The 18,336-nt window shown below is 42.5% G+C and overlaps 1 protein-coding gene across 3 annotated transcripts in view; it reads left to right on the plus strand.

Annotated features, from left to right (window-relative positions):
* Window positions 1–18,336, plus strand: part of AFG1L (AFG1 like ATPase) — a 372,398-nt gene that overhangs the window by 75,111 nt on the left and 278,951 nt on the right. The gene's annotated exons all lie outside the window — the stretch shown is intronic.

Raw genomic sequence — 18,336 nt, forward strand, 5'->3', positions numbered from 1 at the left:
CACCCGTTTAGCTGCAGGAGTGCAGCAAGAGACTTACCATTCTCTCTATAACGTGGTGAGAAGCGAGCCCAGACCGAGTGGGTGGACCCAGGCTGTGACGTCATTGACGGGCGCCACCCGGACTGTATAAGATCGTGGGCCCTGCGGCGCACAGCCGAAGCCGCGCGCCCCTGGTAAAAAATTTTCTTTTTGATAATTATGGGTAGAAAACGGAAGTAAAAAAATTTTTCCTCATCTCCTATACCAGTAGTGCCAAGAACGATAGGACCCATGGACTCCCATATAACTCGTTTAGGGGAGTCCATTGTAGAGGACGTGATAGAAGGTGATTCCCAACTGGGGATATCCTTAAGTCCTAGGCCCTTACAACCTCATATACAGCCCAGAAGGGATGGTACACCTGAGGCTATTGGAGGTATAAATCCCTTGGGAAATTCACCTCCTATTGAAGTAAAGGGGGGGATAGTACCAAATGGAAATATACAGTCACAAGGCAATAATGTGAATGGGGGGAATTTGGCAGTTAATTTAACAGTCAAATGTCCCGCTATAATTTTTAATGTAAGTGATGAGGGTTCAGAAAATGAGGTAGAGCCTGAAAGTGTTACATTATTGGATTTATGGAGGTTAACAACCAAAATAGATAAGAAATTGTCTAGCTCTGTCTCTAAGGTCCATACTTTCTCTGTGGAAACCAGGGAAAAGTTTGTGGAGTTAGAAGATAGAACTAATAAAATTGAAACTTTAATTGGAAATTTGAACCCCACAGTTACTAATATTCCAGCAATAGTTGCATCATCCATTAAAGACAATATCATCCTACATAATAGAATTGAGTTATTAGAAAATGAGTTACGATCAAGTAATTTGCGACTGTTAAATTTTCCGAGATCTAGGCTAATGTCAGCTTTTGAATTATATAAAAAATATGTAGTTGAGATATTATCTTATGATTCTACACAGATTCCTTTACTTTCAAAGATGTATTATATCCCAAAAGGGAAAACATTATTTATCCTTTCAAATAATACTAGGACTAGGGGATACTCTATGAAACTAGCAGCTGGCAAATTTAAAACAAATTATAGGAAGAGTTTTTTTCACTCTGTGCACAATCAAGCTATGGAATTTGTTGCTGGAGGATGTGGTCAAGGCAATTAATATAGTGGGGTTCAAAAGAGGATTGGACAGGTTCCTGAAGGAAAAGTCCATAACCACTTTAGCCAGGTAGATTTGAGAAAAGACAGTGCTTATCCCTGGGAGTGAGATACAAGAAATAGATCAATTGTTGGGGATCTGACGGGTATATGTGACCTGGACTGGCACTTTTAGAGACAGGATGTTGGGCTTGATGGATCTTGGTCTGACCCCGCATGGTGGTTCTTAAGTTCTTAATCATCTTGCATGCCACTGATGGCATGTGTGTGCTGTAGGTTGCCGACCCCCAATTTACACCTCAATAAAGCAAGTCTAATTTTATGTGGCTGACTTTGTGAACATACTCAATTGCTTGCATGTAAATTTTCAAAGAGAACTTTGGACTTAGAGCTCAATTAGAAGCAAGGCTAGGATTCGATGCCAGATGTCTTCATTTGCCTTTACCATCCCAGTCATTGCAGCGACTGTCATGAGCCAAATACCGTATGCCAGAGCTCCTCCTAGAACTCTCCTCTCTTGAGCACTGAATCCAGCCATTATGGGGGCCACCATTGTGGCCAAGAGAATATCTGTCTCGAATGACAGACCATGAAAGAGTATTCTGACCCCCCCCCCAAACCTGTTCTATCTAGTTATACCCCAAGCCCACCACCAAAAATAAGCAGCAGTATCATTGCCTGGTGGAAATTCCCTATGAAACAGGCATTATGAACTGTGATAGAAACTGCGTTCACCCACCAGGGCTTGTCTCCACCTCCTCCAAACAGCTAAAGTCACCCTGGTGCAGGACGATAACACTTTAAAATCTTTCCAACCTCTCATACCTAAATGATCATTCCCTGCCCAGGTCTGCTCCAACTGAACCCAGGGTTTCACACCCTTAGTTCTGTGCCAATCAATAATGGCCCGCAAGTGGGAAGCGACATAGTAACATTCTAAATTTGGTATACTTAGACCCCCTACAATTTAGTTTGGAACAACACCCCCTTGGCTACTCGTGGTGGACGCCTTCTCCAGATAAAACTAAATATCTTTTTCTGCCATAATTTTAGGAGATGAACTGGAAAACTAATTGGAAATGTTTGAAACAGATAACATAATCTTGAAAGTATGTTCATTTTCATGTTCGAGATCTGGCTCAACCACGAAAGATTCAAATGTTCCCCTTTATCTAAGTTGCTAAATAACTTTTTAATCAAAGCACCTTAATTCAAATTAAACAACTGATCACCCTCTGGACCTATATAAATCCCCAAATACTTCACCCATTCCTTAGCCATCTTGAATGGCAACTGGGTCTTCAATCTATCAACTCAGTCTTGAGAGACTGAAATATTCAAAATTTCAGACTTGTCCTCATTCACCTTGAACCCAGAGACCAATCCATAACTCTGCATTTCTCCCAACAACAACTTCAGGGATAGCTCAGGGTATACTAATGTGAACAATGTTGTCCACAAAAAGAGATACTTTATAGCTAGTATCTCCTACCTTTACACCACATATTCTCTCCTCTCTATGAATCTGTTCCGCAAAGGGTTCTAGAGACAAAGCAAATAGCAATGGAGATAGTGGGTACCCTGATGCGTACCCCTCTTGACTACAGATGGGTCCGTATATCCCCTATTTAATCTTCAAGTATGCTCGCAGTTCCGCATATAATTTCTAAATCCAAGAAATATAGACAGCCCTATCTGCATTCTTTCCAGGACACGAGAAAGAAATCCCCAATTAACCCTATCAAAAGCCTTTTCAGCATCAACCGCTAAAAGGACCGCCACAATTTCCTGCTGCGGAACCCACATATCAAATTGGTCAGCCTGCGACCATTGTCAGACTCAAGTTTCCCAGGAACAAACTCGGACTGATCACCATGAATGAAGAGAGGTGCTACTAGACCCAATCTGAGCCTAGACTTTGCTAAAATTTTTAAGTCTATATTCATCAAAGAAATTGGGTGATAGGACCCGTATAAAGTGGCATCCCTTGCCTCCTTGGCTAAAATGGTAATTTCCACTTTATTTGCAGTAGGAAACAACACCCTATCTTCTGCTAGGGTATTAAACATTGCCATCAGTGGTCCCACCAAAACTGATTGAAAAGCCTTATAACATTTGGGTGTAAAGCCATCTAACCCTGGTGCCTTCCCTGTTTTCAACTCCTGAGCCATCTCCTCAGCACTAATTTCTCGATTAAGCAAACCCCTGCACTCCTCCTCCAAACAGGATAATGGGACACCCTCCATGTATTCATCCATCACCTGCTCTGCAGCTTCCTTCTCATCAGAATAAAGTTCTTTATAAAATTGAGTAAAGCACTTCCCAATACTCTTTGTATCAAACAGGAACTTCCCTTCTCGAGTCTTCTCACTAACAAACGCCTGGCTGTGTCTCAATATTTATATGTCTCCTGTTTTACTAACTCCAATTGATATGCAATCTTAGCCAAATCCAAAGCCTGCAATTCTTGTCTAGCCAATTCCAGCTTTCTCAACACCTCCTGGTTCAGGCAACGTTTATGTAGCAGCTCCAACTTATCCACCTTTTGTAAGAGATTTAGCCTGACTCCCTCCCTCTCTCTCTTAACAAACATGGCCCTGGAGATTATTTATTTATTTATTTTATTTATTTATTCAACTTTATATACCGGCTTTCAAATACATATCAAGGCGGTTTACAAACATGGAATATGCAGTAGCAAATTCAAAATAAAATAAAGTAAACAACTTATCTAAATTTTACATTCTTTCAATAACATTGATTTAAAAATTATATTAAAATAAAACAATAAAACAATAAAAACATTTTAAAAAAAATTAGTTTACCTTTTATCACTGCTTTCATGTACTCCCAGACAATCATTGAATTGCAGTCTCCAGTAATATTCCCTTGGAGATACTGTCTCATTTCCCCCAACAGTTGCTCAACATAACTGGTATCATCAAGGAAGCTATCATTCAGACTCCAGAATTTCCCACCCACTACAACTGGCCGCATCACTAGAGTAACCCATACTGGCAAATGATCTGACCATGTCATGTTACCCAATCCCACATCCATTGTCTTGTCCACCGTTTTTTTTATCTGAGAAAGTAATCCAATCTAGAATAGGCCTGGTGAACATTTGAATAAAAAGAATAATTTCGTTAAGATGGATATTTCAGATGCCATGTGTCCACCAACCCCCTATCTGAGAGCATTTTTTGAGTGCATTCCTAGATATCCAGGAGCCTGTCTCCTCCCTCTTTGAATTATCCAGGTAGGAGTAACAAGTGAGATTGAAATCACCACCTACTATGAGGTGCCCCCTGCCCATTCTGACATCAAAACGGAAATGTTATCTAAAAGGGGACCTTGCTCCATATTGGGAACATATACTGTCAATAGAGTGTAAAGTGTATTGTTTACTACCATTTTAACCCCCACATATCTAACTTTACATATCTCAGGGCTGCTTTAATGTTGCAACAAGATATTTAGATAATAAAATTCCTACTCCACTATATTTATGCCTTGCCATCACCGGTGCTAAGTATTATTGAGGATAAAGTGAGGACCTCAACACCCCTTCATTACATCTCCTAAGATGGGTCTCCTGGCAAATGTTCAGCTTCTTGAAAAAATACACCTTTTGCCATGGGTGTTTAGACCCTTAGTATTCAGCGAAATGATTTTTAAAATAGACATAGCCATAATGAAATTACCCAACCAGAGCAGCTTTTAAACTAGAACAAGGGGAAAGCCAACAGTCACTCAGCAGTGCATGGTTCGGAGGAATATATCTTTGAAGGATGCTAATAAATCAGGAGATTTCTCTAATGTCCGGGTGGGTGCCCACCTCAGCACCAGTTTTCATCAAACGGTATGGTTTGGCATCGCAATTAAGACACAGAGAAGCCACATGAAGACCAGAATTTTGCATTTCCAAAATACAAACTTTGTTGAAATGGGGACTTACCTGGAGGTAGAACTAGAAGACTGGGAGAAAATGGGAGAGGTGGAACAACAGTGGGCCAAACTAAAATGAGCAATAACAAAAGCAATGAACCTATATGTTAAAAAAGCAAACAAAAGTAAGAGAAATAAGAAACCGATCTGGTTCTCAAAGGAAGTGGCTGGCATAATAAGAGCAAAAAGAAAAGCATTCAAGAATTATAAAGGATCCCAAAAAGAAGAACACAGGGAAGAATATCTGGTAAAACTTTGAGAGATGAAAAAACTAATCAAGAAAACAAAAAGTCTGGTAGAAGAAAAGATTGCCAAATAGGTAAAGCGAGGTGACAAAACATTCTTCAGATACATCAGAGAAAGGAGAGAAGGTCCAAAGAGGAGGTATAGTGAAATCGAAAGCTGATCAGGATCAATGTGTGGAGAGAGACGAAGAAATGGCAAAAATATTAAACAAATATTTCAGTTTGGTGTTCACTAAAGAAGACCTGGAGAAGGACTGTCATTAGTTAATAAGACTCCATTTACAGAAGAGAATTATGGGAACAGTTAGGAAAGCTGAAAGTGGACAGAGCCATGGGGCCTGATAAGGTTCGTTCCAGAATACTGAGAGAGTTCAGAGATGTGCTGGCGGGTCTGCTGTGTATTCTGTTCAATATATCCTTGGAAATGGGAGTGGTGCCGAGTGGTAGGAGAAGAGCGATGGTGGTCTTGCTTCACAAGAGTGGGAGCAGAGAGGAGGCTGGAAACTACAGGCCAGTTAGCCTCACCTCAGTGGTGGGAAAATTAATGAAATTCTGCTGAAGGAAAGGATAGTGAACTATCTACAATCCAGTGGGTTGCTCGATCCAAGACAGCATGGATTCACCAGGGGAAGGTCCTGTCAGATGAATCTGATTGATATTTTTTGATTGGGTGACTAGAGAATTGGATCAGGGAAGAGTGCTCGATGTGATTTACTTGGATTTTATTAAAGCTTTTGATACAGTCCCACATTGAAGACTCGTGAATAAACTGAGAAGCTAGGGAGTGAGCGCCAAGGTTGTGATGTGGATTACAAAATGGTTGATGGATAGAAGACACTGTGTGTGGTTGATGGATAGAAGACAGTGTGTGATGGTAAATGGAACATGCTCTGAAGAGAAAACTGAGTTAAGTGGAGCGCCACAGGGATTGGTGCTGGGACTGGTTCTGTTCAATATTTTTGTGAGCAACATTGTGGAAGGGATAGAAAGTAAAATTTGTCTATTTGCAGATAATACTAAGATATGTAGCAGAGTGGACATGCCAGAAAGAGTAGAGAGAATGAGACGTGATTTAAGGAAGGTTGAACGGTGGGGGAAGATATGGCAGCTGGGATAAAATGCCAAGAAGTGCAGAGTCATGCATCTAGGGTGTGGTAATCCAAAAGAGCTATATGTGATGAGGGGTGAAGGGCTGTTGTGCATGGAACAAGATAGAGACCTTGGGGTGAATAGTGTGTAGCGATCTGAAGATGGCGAAGCAATGTGACAAAGTGATAGCAAAAGCCAGAAGAATGCTGGGCTGTATTGAGAGAGAGGAATAATTAGTATGAAAAAGGAGGTGATAATTCCCCTGTACGGGTCCTTGGTGAGGCTTCACCAAGGCTTCAGGTCTGGAAACCGTATCTCAAAAGGGACAGAGACAAGATGGAGGCAGCCCAGAGAAGGGTGACGAAAATGGTGGTGGGTCTCCATCAAATGACTTATGAGGAGAGGCTGAAAGTCCTAAATATGTATAACCTGGAGAAGAGGAGGTGCAGGGGAGATATGATACAAACCTTCAGATACCTGAAAGGTTTGAATGATGTAAAATCATCAACAAACCTTTTCCGTTGGAAAGAAATCAGTAGAACTAGGGGTCATGAAATTAAACTACAGGGTGGACGACTCAGAACCAATGTCAGGAAATATTTCTTCACAGAAAGGGTGGTGGTGGATACCTGGAATGCCCTTTCAGAGGATGTGGTGAAGACAAAAACAGTAAAAGATTTCAAAGGGGCATGAGATAAACACTGTGAACCCCTTAAGGCTAGAGGATGAGAATGAAGAAAAGAGTTCATGGGGGTAACTTGCTGGTGTGGTAGTTACTGCTGTTAACCAATAAGCCTTTATGCTGTTGATGCAACTCCATCATTGCTCTCTGCTTTAATGGCACAAGAGCACTGACTTTGGCAGTCTGGGAAACAAATAATTATAAAGGTGGCTTGTATGGCCAGCAGTTACTACCATAAGCTTATTGGGCAGACTAGATGGACCATTTGGTCATTTTCTGCCATCGTTTCTATGTTTCTCTGTTTTCTCTGTTTCTGTGAGTTACGGCATCCCAACAGAGAGGTTCCAATAAAAGCAAACGTAGTCCATGTGCCTATAAGTAAAGAATCACCTGAGCTAAAGAATTCCAAATTATCCCTATCAGCTGAAAAGCAGGTTGTTACTACAAACAAAAAATGCACTTTGAAATGTCTTTATGCCAATGCCAGAAGTCTTAAGAAGTAAGATGGGTGAGTTAGTGCATAGCAGTGAATAATGGGATAAACATAACTGGCATCTCAGCGACATGGTGGAAGGAGGATAACCTATGGGATAGTGCTATATCAGGATACAAATTATATCGAAATGATAGGGAGGATCTACTTAGTGGGGGTGTGGCACTTTATGTCCGGGAGGGTACAGAGTCCAACAGAATAAAGATCATACAAGAGACTAAGGGGTAGATTTTAAAAGGTATGTTTGCGCATCCATATACTCACGGTTCCCATTACGCATACATGGACGCACAGATTTTATAACATGAGTGCGCCGGATTTTATAATCCGCATACACGTGTGTGGGTGGCACATGCAGAGGGTGAATTTTACCAAATCATGTGTGGCGATGCAATCAGGCCTCTCCCAGTTCCCTCCCAGTCCGCTCGAATTAAGGACTGGGAGGGAACCTAGTAAGTAGGGTACCCCTACTTACTGTTCCATTGAAGCAGAAGCAACTTGCGCACACCTGCTGGTGCATGCTTCCCCGGAACAGTGGCTAATGGCCTCTCTCCTGGCTGGCCTCCGTCCTGCCCAAACCCTGGGCCCTGGCCCGCTTCTTTCTCCTAGGACAAGCAGGATGGTAGTCCTCACATATGGATGACGTCACTGGACGGAGCCCTATCAAGGAAAACTTTGCTGTCAAAATTTCTAGAACTTTTGACTGGCACACTTAGCACACTGAGCAGGCCCAGCATGCCATAATCCCTGTGTCCACAGGGGTCTCCCTTCAGTCTCTTTTTTTTTCCACTCTGCAATTTGCCTCGCGTTTAGGAGTTATGTGAGATTTTTCTCACAACTTTTCCTCACAGAAACACTTGAAGTTTTACTTCATAAATAATTTCCCTACACGGGTCTTCCTTCGCGTACATTTCATCGACGCTCGGTGAGTACTATGCCCTGTTTTCTGGTTAGTTCTTGTTACCTCACTATTGGTTTCCCCGGGTTACCAACTGGATTGCGGCCCTCTTTTCTCCCTGTGTCTATCACCCTCTGTCCACCCCACGATGCCCGTGAGTGTCCTTGCTGCGATCTTCCACCGGGTCCATCGGGGCTAGAGGGATTGGGATGTCCATGGTTCCCATTGCAGAATATGCATGTGGAGTCGTGTATGAGGGACTACATATATGGAAGCTGCCATGTGGCCGAGAAGGGTTAGAATTTGGTGAACTGGTGTTATTGAAGTTTGAAGGAATTCCATAGCAAGAGTAGAGAGAGCCACTGCTCTCGGATGGGGAAGGAAAGCCTTGTCCTGTATTGTATCGATGACTGCTACTATGAATTGTAAAGCTTGAGTGGGCTGCATATTTGATATTTCGTAGTTTTTGAGAAGGCCTAGTTTGTCAAGGCAAGAGATAGTTCGTAGGAGATTGGACCGCAGCAGAGTCTGATTGGAGGCTACCAGGAGCCAATTGTTCAGATAAGAAAATATTTGCACGCCCTGACGACGAAAGTACACCACCGCCACTACTAAACACGTGGTGAAGACTGTGGAGGCAGAGGAAAGGCCGAATGGAAGAACCTTGTACTGGTAATGTTGATTGTCCACCTGGAAACATAGATAACACCAGGAACGGGGGTGCATTGAAATGTGCGCATACACATCCTTCAAGTCCAGGGAGCACATCCAATCCCCTGGTTGAAGAAAGGGGAGGATGGATTTGAGAGAAGTCATTTTGAACTTATTTATTTATTTATTTTTGATTTTTATAAAGCCCCCCTGATTTCTTGGGAATCAGGAAGTATTGGGAGTAGAATCCCTGATGGGATTGCTGGGAAGGTAACCTCTGAATGCAGTTGTTCTGTAGAAGAATCTGAATTTCCTTCAGTAGAGGTTCTTTGTGAGATGTTTTTGCGGAACCCAATGTGGAAGGGTTGGGAGGGATGAGAAATGAAGATTGTAACTGTGGGCTATGATTGATAGCACCCACTGATCTGATGTGATATGATTCCAGGTGGGAAGAAAGCTTAACAATCTGCCTCCCACCGGGGGGTGATGGGACGGTGGCAGCATCATCCTTAAAAACCGGTTTGAGTTTTGGCGGGCTGAGGGGTCCGCCTGTTGTCTTGGCGGGCGAGGGGCCCTTGTCCTTTGGCGAGGCACTGGAGGCTGGTATGGTTGTTGCCTCAAAGGTTGGTAAGGCTGAGGTTTGTAATATGAATACGGTTTGAATGATTTAAAGGGGGGCCTTCTGTATGGACCCGAGGTAGTATATTGTCGTCGAGAAATGGATGGCTGATGCGGTGAAGTTAAGGAAAGGACAGCCATCTTCTGCTCCTTAATCTTCGATACCGTTTCAGTGAATTTATCTCCGAATAGGTTGTCTGGACGACATGGCAAATTCGCTAATTTGTCATGGACATCGTCTCGTATGGCGCTGGAACGAAGACATGTGAGATGTCGTGCAGCCAGAGCGTTTGCCGAACCTTTTGATGAGATATCAAAGCCTTCATAAACCGTTCTTAGCAAGTGTCATAAGCCTTCCTCCATGCTGTGATATTGAGGAGGCAAAGCCATGTCTGGAAAGCTCTGTTGGAGATTTGTCTTAAGTGCCTGTAAATTGTCAAACAGGTACTGGGTAATATAGAATTGGTGATTCTGAATTCGCGTGTTTAACATTGCTGAATTAAAGGATTTCTTTGCAAAGTCATCCAACAGCTTATGGTCTTTGTGTGGTGGTGTATTTGAATGAATACAGGATTTCCGTGCTTTCTGCATCGCTGACTCAACAACGATAGAGTTATGCGGAAGCTGAGTGGAAGCATGAAAGGGAGAATCCTTCATCTTATATTTCATATCAATCTTTCTTGATGTTGGTGGTGTGGACAGTGGAATGTCCCAGGATTTCTCCATTAGCTGTATCAGAACAGGATGCTGTGGTAGGGCTATTGGCTCCATGGGGGCATCAAATATCTTCAGTATGCCCATCATTTCCTGACGTGGGTCAGGTATTTTTCTGGTTTCTACATTTAGGAATTGACCAACCTTCTCGATGAACTGAGAATAAGATAAATCTTCTGGAGGTAAAGATGGTTCTGAATGCATCTCTGCCGGATCAGACGGGTAACCCGTGGAAGTATCTGCAGAGGAATCAGTATCATATTCAATTGGGGATGGATGTGGTACTGGATGGACCTTGGGTGCTGGACCCGGTGTGACAGGGACCACTGAAATTGTTGTTAAATTCACAGGTGATATATGAGGTGGTATATTTGATTTTTCCACTGATTGTAGAAACAGAGACTGAATGTTGGTAATTTGAGTCATGGCTTGAGTAGCGAGACCCGAAGTGGATGGTGCTGGTGTTGGCTCCATACTCGTGGTGAAGTAGCTGGGATTACATCTTCTGAATCATGTCCTGGAGCCGGTTGAGGTTGACCAGGGCTTGATGCACCAATCAAAACTATGGAGTCAGATGATAGTGCTCCAAGTGAGGTAGGAGTTGTGGGCGAAGTATGAGGTGGTGAAAACTCTGGCTCAGACTCCATAATTGGCAGAGGAGATATGTCTCTTGGCCTTTTGTGGCCTGAGTGGTGCTTCTTATGTTGTTTTGGTAGCATTTGCGTCGGCTGTGTGCCGGTATGCGTTGACGACGTGCCTATCAAATGAGGTATCGAGGTATCTGTGTGTCAATGCGTCAGTGGTTTAGTTGTTGCACCAGGGTGATGAAATTTCGATGCAGAGGCATCCTTGCACCGATGCGCTGAACATCCTTTGCTGCATCAATGTGCCGCACTTCCTTTAGTGCGTCGACGCTTCGAAGCTTCTGAGCCGTGTCAGCGCGTCTAACTGCTGGTCGTCGATGCGTCGAGTGTATCTGTGATCCCACTGATGCATCCCTGGCACTGTGCCCTGGTTTTTCACGGGTGAGCAACGGTGGGTGTTGTGACCTGGGGGGGAGGGGGGGGGTCGACTGAGGAGGCTCTCCTTAATGAGGGAGACCCTTTCCTTCTTTTTGGTCCTGGTGATGACCTTACCGAGGCCTCAGATGGGGCATAGGAACCCGAAGTCCTGGTTGAAGGTCTTGTATCCTGGCTGCCCGCTGATGCTGGGTGCGTGGGGACATGCGTCTGCAGTCTGCACAATTTACTTGGTCATGGGAGGGTCCCAGACACAAGTAGCAGGAGATGTGGCCATCGGTGGCCGACATAATTTTGCCACTAGAGCAAAATTTGAAACCAGGACGTGGCATCCTTTTAATTGTTGATAATTCAAAGAAGTGCTGATGATTTTCACTGGTTTCTTTCCCTTTTTTTTTTTTTTTTTTTTACTACACAGAGGTTTCTCTCACAGGAGAGCAGAGCTCCGCGTGCCAACTGCTGCGCGGAAAAAAACTGACTGACCTGAGGTAAATCAGAGAGAATATGAGAAGGAGCACCTGGCTGAAAGACTTTACTATACTTAGAGAGCTCCGCCACCTAGTGGCACGGAAGGCGTACCCAGACAGCATGGCTAATTCAGCTGCTTATCTACGTGAAAATACATCCTGCTGTCCTGGGAGAACACCTGTTACAGGTAAGCAACTCTGCTTTTTCAGTGCCCGACACGTGTGCGCATAACCGTCAGTATTTGCAGGCATGGCCATTTTAAAATTCAGCTGTAAATGCTCAGTGGAATCTATATGGGTAGAAATCCCATGTATGTTAGGTAAGAGTATAGTGATAGGAGTATACTACTGTCCATCTGGCCAAAATGATCAGACAGATGATGAAATGCTAAGAGAAATCAGGGAAGCTAACCAATTTGGCAGTGCAGTAATAATAGGAGATTTCAATTACCCTAGTATTGACTGGGTAAATGTAACATCAGGACATGCTAGAGACATAAAATTCCTGGATGGAATAAGCGACTGCTTAATGGAGCAATTGGTTCAGGAACTAACAAGAGAGGGAGCTATTTTTTATTTAATTCTTAGTGGAACGCAGGATTTGGTGGGATCACTTGGCAATAGTGATCATAACAAGATCAAATTTGAGCTAATGACTGGAAGGGGGACAATATGTAAATCTACAGTTCTAACACTAAATTTTCAAAAGGGAAACTGATAAAATGAGGAAAATAGTTAGAAAAAAGCTGAAGTGCAACTGCAAAGGTTAAAAGTATAGAACAGGCGTGGACATTGTTTAAATATGCAATCCTAGAAGCGCAGTCCAGATGTATTCCACATATTAAGAAAGGTAGAAGGAAGGCAAAACGATTACTGGCATGGTTAGAAGTTGAGATGAAAGGGGCTATTTTAGCCAAAAAAAAAATCCTTCAAAAATTTGAAGAAGGATCCTTCTGAAGAAAATAGGAAAAAGCATAATCATTGTCAAGTTAAGTGTAAAATATTAAGGCAGGCTAAGAGAGAATTTGAAATAAAGTTGGCCATAGAGGCAAAAGCTCATAATAAAAACGTTTAAAAATATATCCGAAGCAAAAAACCTGTGAGGTCAGTTGTACCGTTAGATGACCGAGGGGTTAAAGGGGCTCTTAGGGAAGATATGGCCATTGCAGAAAGACTAAATGAATGTTGGGGAGATACCGGTTCTGGAGATGGTTTTCAAGGGTAGTGAATAGGATGAACTGAACCATATTACTGTGAATTTGGAAGATGTAGTAGGCCAGATGACAAACTAAAGAGTAGCAAATCACCTGATGGTTCTGAAGGAACTAAAAAATGAAATTTCTGATCTATTAGTTAAAATTTGTAACCTATCATTAAAATCACTCATTGTGCCTGAAGACTGGAGGGTGGCCAATGTAATCCCAATATTTAAAAAAAGGCTCCAGGGGCGATCCGGGTAACTATAGACCAGTGAGCCTGACTTCAGTGCTGGGAAAAATAGTGGAAACTATTCTAAAGATCAAAATCACAGAGCATATAGAAAGACATGGTTTAATGGAACACAGTCAGCATGGATTTACCCAAGGCAAGTCTTGCCTCACAAATCTGCTTCATTTATTTGAAGGGGTTAATAAACGTGGATAAAGGTGAATTGGTAGATGAAGTGTATTTAGTTTTTCAGAAGACATTTGATAAAGTCCCTCATGAGAGACTTCTAAGAAAATAAAATTCATGAGATAGGAGGTGATGTCCTTTCATGGATTACAAACTGTTTAAAAGACAGAAAACAGAGAGTAGGATTAAATGGTCAATTTTCTCATTGGAAAAGGGTAAACAGTGGAGAGCCTCGGGGATCTGTACTTCGAATGGTGCTTTTCAATATATTTATAAATGATCTGGAAAGGAATACGACGAGTGAGGTAATCAGATTTGTAGATGATAGAAAATTATTCAAAGTAGTTAAATCACAAGAGGATTTATTAAATTGCAGGAGGATCTTGTGAGACTGGAAGATTGGGCATTCAAATGGCAGATGAAGTTTAATGTGGACAAGTGCAAAGTGTTGCATATAGGGAAAAATAACCCATACTGTAGTTACACGATGTTAGATTCCATATTAGGAGCTACCACCCAGGAAAAAGATCTAGGCATCATAGTGGTAATACTTTGAAATCATTGGCTCAGTGTGCTGCAGCAGTCAAAAGAGCAAACAGAATGTTAGGAATTATTAGGAAAGGAATGGTGAATAAAACAGAAAATGTCATAATGTATCGCTCCATGGTGAGGCCACTTTTGAATAATGTGTACAATTCTGCTCGCCGCATCTCAAAAAAGATATAGTTGCGATGGAGAAGGTACAGAGAATGGCGACCAAAATGATAAAGGGAATGGAACAGCTCCCCTATGAGGAAAGACTAAAGAGGTTAGGACTGTTAAGCTTGGAGAAGAGACGGCTGAGGGGGGATATGATAGAGGTGTTTAAAACTATGAGACATCTAGAACGGGTAAATGTGAATCAGTTATTTACTCTTTCGGATAATAGAAGGGTAAGGGGCACTCCATGAAGTTAGCATGTGGCACATTTAAAACTAATCGGAGAAAGTTCTTTTTTACTCAACGCACAATTAAGCTTTGGAATTTGTTGCCAGAGGATGTGGTTAGTGCAGTAGGTGTAGCTGGGTTTAAAAAAGGTTTGGATAAGTTCTTGGAGGAGAAGTCCATTAACTGCTGTTAATCAAGTAGACTTAGGGATTAGCCACTGCTATTACTGGCATCAGTAGCATGGGATCTACTTAGTGTCTGGATACTTGCCAGGTATTTGTATCCTGGATTGGCCACTGTTGGAAGCTGGACACTGGGCTTGATGGACCCTTGTTCTGACCTAGTATGGCAATTTCTTATGCCTTCCAAACCACATATGCCCCTTATCCCATATCTCCACAAAAGCCCCACAACCAGTAAATTTGTGCTATTGACCTCTCTTCCGCCTAAGAACCTCCCAATCCCACATATTCCCAAAAGCCTTGTCCCTACCACAACCCAACTCCCTCTCTCCCCTCCTTCCCTCCCCTCCCCACCCTTCCCTAAATACCCACAGCCCCCTGCAGTGGTTTCTCCAATGAGGAATGAGACCATCACCAACCTGCCAAGGACCTCCTTCCTATGACACCTGCGCAAACATGCTTTTAATCCTTTGTACGGACTATTCTTATTGAACAACAAACCCAAGAAAAAGCATAGACTTCCCCTTATCAAAAAGTATGCAGCCTATCATTGTCTCATGTAGAATATAATACGAGCCTGTATTCTGTCCCAGTCTCTGAAAAGAATTCTCATAATTAGTTCGCCATTGCTCAAGCGAAAGCCTCTCTAGAAGACGAAAGAGATGAGAAGTATTTCCCGGACTGGCGCTTCAATCTCCTTCCCCCCTTCACTACCTGCTGCCATCTGGATAGAGTTGCTGGCCCCCCCCCCCTGCTCGGACTGGATCTCTCATCCACCACGAGCCGCCGTAGGAACTTCCAGTCCCACTGCTTGCATGATCTCCGTAGCCTCGGTCACTGAGCACACTCGAGACATAACTTCTTCTATGGTGAAACTTGGGCCAAATGGGAACAGCCAGCGATATTGAACACTCTGCTGCCTATAACCTAAATGACCTTTTTGAACTCCCTCCATTTTCGAGTAGTGATCAAAGAAAGGTCCTGGAAGATGTCTACTTTATGGCCTCTTCACATAATTGGACCCTTCCGGGCCACTGCCATCACACTCTCCTTGATAGGAAAGTCTGGAAACACGCTACTATGTCTCTAGGTAAATTTCCAGTCCTGACCTGAACCACATTTTAAGCTCGTGATGTAGAATTTAAAGGGCTTTGTAACCTTGTGCCTGTCCCTAAGACACCCAGTCCTAGGAATCTGTTACAAATCTATTTGTCTTTTAGACTCCTCTGCACATGCTCAGATCTTGTAAAGTATGATTCTTTTTTTAAACGGAGTGTGATATTATACTGAGTTGGATGCATTGTCCTCCCACCTCTATAACTCTGTCTTCCCCTACCCAGAAAAATCAGCTGGAAACAGCTGCTTAAATTGGAAGTTTTCTTTGTGTCTAATCTCACACTAGGAATCCTGCTTGCACTTTTACTATCTGTCACATCTGACACCTGTATGGAACAATAAGATAAACTCTGTAATTTCTTTCTCTCAGAACGATTATTTAAGGATTTACAAAGCCACACTTCAATAGTATCAATATTTTTTTCCTTAAAGAAATACAGTTTGGACCAGATTTTTTTTTGGTGTTTGTTGAGAAACCGGCAATGCTGTTAAGAGACTTCAATAAATCCCATGGTCTTACTTTTGTGCTAATACTAATTACTTGTAATACATGCTTATGTTTGTCATTCATGATATGGAGCTGTACCAATCAGCAGATGACGGAGTCTCAGGCACTCACGCATGTAAATTAACTATTAGAATTTTTTCTCTTCTTTTTTTTTTATGTTCCTTAAGTGAATCATAATGGAAAGCAGCACTAGGTCATAAAAAGTCTTTTCTCCTAAATGCTAATGAAACTTCTCGTGGTTAGCAGAGGCGCATTGCTGGTAATTTGCACCCTTCTCTTTTGTCCCCTCTTGTCATGAAAGCCGGGTGCCAAAGAAGCCTGAAGTCTCCCCCCTCCCCCCCCCCCCCCCCCCAATGAATGCAGGAAGAAAGGCTTCTGCTAACCTTGCCTTAGTGCTTAGGCTCTAAAATCCCCTAACCTTCCCAGAGCCTCCCCATCAAGGAGAGAAGATCAAAAGAGATTAAATTAGCACCCAAGGACAGAAAGTGACTCTTGATTTATTAATTAGAAAGCTTTTCTTTTAAAAAAAAAAGTTAATTTATTCTGTCAAGGCAAGCAAAAACAGAATCAAATGCTGTAATATCAAAACATCCCAAATTGTGGCACAGGAACAAACCCTTTGCTTCCTTTTCTTTAGCAGCTATTTTTAACATTTTCCTCTTCAGTAGAAATTTAAATATGGTTAACGGGTCTCTTTGGTTATTTACTCTGCAGCACAAGTGAAGATTCATTCTATTCTTTTTTAGGCCCTTGCAAATGAAATAAGAGCTTAAAAGATGCCATGCTGAGTGAGACTAAGGGTCCAGTGAGCCCAGTACCCAGTCCAGGTCACAAGTTTATGGTTTATTGTTTTTATATACTGTCACATCGGCATGGCCTTCACAACGGTTCACATTTAGTAACATAAAAGAAATACAAAACAATTATCAAATATAGTAACATCTAAAATCTATTAAAAGTACATAAAATTATATTTTAGATGCTAAAACAATAAATAAATCTTGAAAGCCGAGATATCTAACGGTCTACATGTTATAACAAAAAATACCTAGTAACGGATAAATAATAAAACTCATAAACAACTTAAAAATACCTAACAATATATAGGAACAAACATTTTAAAACAATTTTGGCTAAAAATAAAATAGAAACTAAACTAAAAGAAAAATGTGTGGGTAGATCCATTCCTTGTTCCCAAATCTACCTTGCTGGTAATGGTTTATGGACTTTTCCTCTAGCAACTTGTCCAAACACTTTGAAACCCAGCTATGCTAGATGCCTTGACCACATCCTCCGGCAACAAATTCTACAAATTGTGCCAGATTTTCAAAGACCTACGGGCATAAATCCAGGAGGATTTACGCGCGCCGGGTCTATTTTCAAAAGGTCTGGCGGCACGCGTAAAGCCCCGGGACACGTGTAAGTCCCGGGGCTTGAAAAAATGGGCAGGGCGTGGGCATGGTGTGGCCAGAGGCCTCCGCATGGCTGCTGGACCTGGGATGGTGCGCCAGCAGTTGGCCGTCGCACGCAACTTAGTTCAGCTCCAGGGCTGAAGTACGTTTTGGAACAAAGAAAACAAAAAGGAAAAGGTAGGGGGAAAAGGGCGGGGGAGGTAGGGGAAGGGAAGGTGGGGGGGGGGGGGAGGCAAAGGAAGTTTCCTCCGAGGTCGCTCCGATTTCGTAATGTTCCCTCCCAGGCGCTCGCTGACCCCAGATTTTATAACATGCGTACACATATTTTAAAATCTGGCCCATTGCGCATTGAGTGAAAACCTCTTTCTCCAGTTGATTAAAATCTGTTAGTTTTACGGAGTGCCCCCCTAGTCTTAATACTTTGACAGGGTAAATAATGTTCCACCCCATTCATGATTATATAAGTCTCTGTAATAAAGATTGTAATATAGAAACAAGATGGCAGAAAAAGACCATACAACCTATCTAATCTGTTGCTCGTCCCGGCCGTGCTAAGGCCGCACCCGGGCCGGCTCACACTCCTGCGGGTTCCGGCC

The sequence above is a fragment of the Rhinatrema bivittatum genome, chromosome 3, assembly GCF_901001135.1.
Source record: "Rhinatrema bivittatum chromosome 3, aRhiBiv1.1, whole genome shotgun sequence".
Lineage (NCBI taxonomy): Eukaryota > Metazoa > Chordata > Amphibia > Gymnophiona > Rhinatrematidae > Rhinatrema > Rhinatrema bivittatum.